Consider the following 4,643-nt stretch of genomic DNA (forward strand, 5'->3'; position numbering starts at 1 on the left):
GCCCCTCATCTCATCAGGACTCTTGTTGTTGAAAAAGCTGATCCCCCTTTGCTTCATCTCAGGCTCCTATTCCTAAATGGCCATCCCCTCTCTGGGACTCCATCTCTTCCAGCCGGGCTTCCCAAATGCTGGCTGCTAACACGTGAACTCCTGTTCCCCTTTCCTGCTTTTCACCTGCCCACTGCTGGCTGACCACAACGTGCTCTGGGGATTGCTGTGCTCCCTCTCACTGTGTGAAGCAGGGGCTTGCTACACCCCCATTTTGATCTCTGTGAGCAGCAGACACCAGGCTTTCTTTCTTTGCTTTCTGCCTCGCAGAAACCATGCTGTCTGGTTTAATCTTCTCAACAAAATGTTTGAGATTAGTAGTGTTGTTTCCATTGTAGAGATGTGAAAACTGAGAATTTAGAAAAGTAGGAGACTTGCCTAGCACCACAAAATCTGTAAAGAGTAGATGCAGAATTTGAACCAACTGTATCTGTTAAGCCCGTGTTGTGCCTGCAGTGGTGAGATGCAGTATACATGATCTACCATCCAGTGTCTAGCATCCTCCAGTGGTCACTGCTGACTCCTGACCCTTAGAGGGAGACTCCAGAGAAAGCACTTTGTACACAACAGACCCCCTAAGCACGTTGGCCTAAGCCAACTCTTAGGTGGCCTAAGTCAAGTTCAAAAAAGGAGAAAAGCAAAGACAAGAAACAGTTGTTATGAAATATCTCCCTTTGGTTTCTAATGACATGTCTATTAGCAATTCATCCTGGTAGTAATTGATCATAAAATCCAATTGTTGGCTGGTCCCATGCACCTCATAATGACAACACTGGGAAAATGACCAACAGCACACTTCTGCCAGCCCTGTAAATCCATTCTGTATTTCCAGAGTAAGAACATCCCATAAAAGGCAGGAACTGTAGAAGCTCACAAGGAAGAAATAAACATGTAACAATAGAACACAGATGGACAGTTGTGCTGGGAAGCAGCTGCATGGGGAAAGAAGAGAATCGAGCTCTCGGGTTGTTTTTGGAAGAGCCGAGTACACATCTTGAACTTCCACGCCTTTCTCCGACCCAGATCTGAGATAGTGTCTTATGTTTCCCAGGGGTTTAAAAATGCAATGGGAAAAGACTTGACATATGTCTTAGCAACCATGTGAGCTTGGGAGCCAGGCAAATTTGCAGCTCTGCACTTACCAGCTGATGCACCTTGCTCAAGTCACCAACCCTTCCTGTGTCTCAGTTTTCTGGTCTGTAAACTGGTTGTGATACTTAGTTATGGTATGTGATACTTCATTAGGCGGTACTGTCGATGCTGCACAGGTCTTTGTCACTGAACAGTTGCACGTATCCTATAGCCATAATTTTGAGTATGCCATGCAGCAACCTAAAGAAAGGAAGAGAAACATCTGGCAGCAGAACCGCGACTCGCTGGCATGCAGAGCTGGCGCAGGGGAGGTCAGAGCCAGTTGGGGGGCGTGGCTCATCCCCGCCCCAGAATCCAGTCTTGGGGAAGCATGTAAACAGGGAGGTTGCAGAAAGACACACTATCTGTGCAAGTGGGCAGTGTACATGTGTCCACAGCACAGGCAGCACGTGAGAGCAGAGCCCCCCAAAAAGAGCGCCACCCAAGGAGGGCTGTGGGCTGATGGACTCTAATGACATCATCCTGTTTCCAAGGCTGAACCCTATGAGAGGACAGAGTCATGCAGCCCAAAAAGATCAAGTCATCTGACCAATAAATAAATAAGTACAAGGAAAAAAAAAAAAACAAGATGGAAACCTAGATCCACAGCGGGAAAGTGACTGTGGTGCCCAGTGTGGGTGGCACCTCTTCCCTCATCTACGCAGCTTGTCCCTACCTTGATCGTCATCCTTTTTAGCATGAATTTATCAATTGCCCAGTATTTGTAATGGACTACAGCGGGTACAGAGAAAAGAAAAGTGAGAAATGGCATCTATATTCAAAAGATGCTGCAGAGACAGCTCCCCACACCCAGCCTGCCTTGAGAAAAAGAAGCCACAAGAAAACTCATACTTACAACACAGACTAGGTGTTGAAGGCAGGTGGTGCAGGAACTCAGGAGGAGCGGCACTGCAGACTAAGGAGGTCCAGAGACCATGGAAAAGTTATTGGGAGAAAGAAGGGCTTGAGCCGGTATTTGGGGAACATTGTCAAGGTCTAGACTGACAGATTAAGAGAGGAAGATCACCTCAGACAAACAGCCAACAGGACTTTCTGCCCCTTGGAAGCAGCTCTAGCAGGCTGCTGTGTAATGGAAATGCTGACTTTCACTCAGACAGTATATTTCTATAAAAGTATCAATACGAGAAGTTGTCTAAAAAGGAGTGAGGTATTTTTTCATCAGGGAAGAGGCTAGATGCATGTGCTATTTCTTCCTAGAAAGCAGGAACTGGGTCCAGAATTGGTCTGGCTTCAGAAAACAAAAAAGCCTTTGCCAAGTCTAGGGTTTGCACAGCTCTCCAGTGGAGTTATGAAAAGCCCGGTTAGAACATAAAGAACGGTCTGTTCTGTGGGAGGCAATACAGCTTCACCAAGGGGAGAGGGAAAGTCAGCCTGTATCAGTCATATTTCCATCCCTGGGAGACCGTTAGGAGAAATTCAATTAAAACCCATGACTTCTACCAAATCTCTATGGCCAGTTTGAAGAGACTAATTCTTAGAAAAGGCTGACTCCAGCATTATCTGTCTTTAGCTGAGCTCTTATGAAAAGAATATAACAGTAAAGAAAAAAGTGGTATTTACTTTTATTAAAACAAAACATAACAACAACATAAAGCTGTTGCAGAAACTTGGAGATGCTGCAAATGTAGGTCTGCTCTGCTCGTTGGCTTTCCCTCTCTCTCATTCTTCCCTTCATCCTCCTCATTCTTCATCTTTCTTCCTCATTCTAAGCAGAACATTTACAAAATTCAGGCTTTCTGTAGGGGTGAATAGCTGAGCTTTAGTTCTCCTCTGGGGTAGAATATTAGCAAGGACAGTGAGCTTAGTTTTGACTGACTCTGGCATCTTCACAAAGCAAAAACCAAGGTATTGCCGTAAGAAAACTGGATTGGGAGTTGGGAAAGGGTATGACTTAATGATAAAGGAATTAAAGAGACACATTGGCATTATTCTTTTCTCCTGACACCTGCACAATACCAAAAGATAAATCAGAACAGAAAACGTCAAAATTGGAAAGGAACTTAGAGATCACCTAGTCAAGGGAGGACGGATTCCACACCCAGTACCATCTCTAAGGTATTGGCATTGCTAATCTCTTCTCTCTGGAACTTTGTGTTGAGCAGGATTCTGAGGCTCAAATTAAACTCACCAGGATTGACTCTTCTGATCAGAGAGCAATGCCTAGTCTTAGAGAACAGAAGTGGCAGTGTCTGCATCTGGTATTAGCATTCTTTATTTAGTTCAACAAAGTCACATGGAGACAATATGTTACATCCTGACTTTAAACATTAGTTCGGAGAAGAAAAGATGCTGAGATCCCTTCCTCACTTATCCATGACTACATAACAAACCACTACCAAACTTTGTGTCCTAACAACAATGACTTATTATTTTGCACAGCCTTGTGGGTAATGAGCTTAGGGTGCAGGTGGGGGAGACTGGTGGTTCTTACATGATACTCAGAGCTCCCAAGAAAGCAAATGTGGAATCATCTAGACCTCTTAAGGCCCTGTCTAGAATTGGCTGGGCAGCATTTTCATCACATTCCACTGGTCAAAGGTGTTCTTACCTTGTATATACCTGTAGGGATGAGAGAATTTTGGCCATCTTTGCAGATAATCCACCACAGTCCCTCCATGTTGCCTTCATGCAGCAGGTAGGTGAATACCCCATAGGCTTTGCCACCTGAAACAGGGAAGCCAAACTGTCAGTCTCAAGTCCTTAACCTGTGAACTGCTGATAATTCTTACCCCCCAGTTATCATGGTGAAGACCAACGAGATAATGAACATGCAGCACATATCTGTATCACAAGAATTCCACGAAAAGAGCTCAAACTTTTATCATCATCATTTCATTTATACCTCTTAGCACGAAAAAAGAGGCTGAGAAGGGAAGATGGTGATTAGGAATTGCTAAGCAGCAGGCCACATGGGTGACCCAGCGTGGACTGGCCTGAACACAGCCTCCATCTCCCCACCCTGGCCAATGTTCTCATATGGACACAACTGGCTTTGTTTCATCAGAATGAAGGCCTCCCTGATGATGGCTCAGTGTTTCCACAGAAATGTCCAAGGAACATGATTATAGAGTCAGTCCCATTCATTAACACAGAGGGTTAGGGGTTGGGAAAATCATCTAATCCAACAGCCTTATTTTGAAAACGAAGTTTCCAAGCCCTAGACATTCATGGAAGCTCATGAAAGACTCCTAATCACAGTGCCCTTCCCGCGGTAACATGGGCTTCTTATTTTGTTCTATTCAGAAAACCTGAAGAGAGGCCTCCCTGGCCAATGGCAGTGGGGATTAGAAGCAGTCCATTTCTGTCAATGTTTATATTCTATTTTAATAACGCCTGGCTTCTTACAATCAAGTGCAACCTAATTTGTCCAGAGCTGACACTCCCGAGTGTACAGAATCCCCATTTGATTTTGCTGTTTGGGATTTTACCCACTCAGTGGTTTC

At 44.8% G+C, this 4,643-nt stretch overlaps 1 long non-coding RNA gene across 1 annotated transcript; it reads right to left on the bottom strand.

Moving 5' to 3' along the window:
* Nucleotides 1–2,750: 2,750 nt before the first annotated feature.
* LOC105486551 (uncharacterized) lies at nucleotides 2,751–4,155 on the bottom strand. The gene is made up of 3 exons (XR_011612201.1): nucleotides 4,043–4,155; nucleotides 3,749–3,864; nucleotides 2,751–2,936 (listed from the first exon to the last, which is right to left on the bottom strand). It is a non-coding gene; the product is annotated as an uncharacterized lncRNA (long non-coding RNA).
* Nucleotides 4,156–4,643: the final 488 nt, after the last annotated feature.

This window comes from Macaca nemestrina, chromosome 13, assembly GCF_043159975.1.
Source record: "Macaca nemestrina isolate mMacNem1 chromosome 13, mMacNem.hap1, whole genome shotgun sequence".
Classification (NCBI taxonomy): Eukaryota; Metazoa; Chordata; class Mammalia; order Primates; family Cercopithecidae; genus Macaca; species Macaca nemestrina.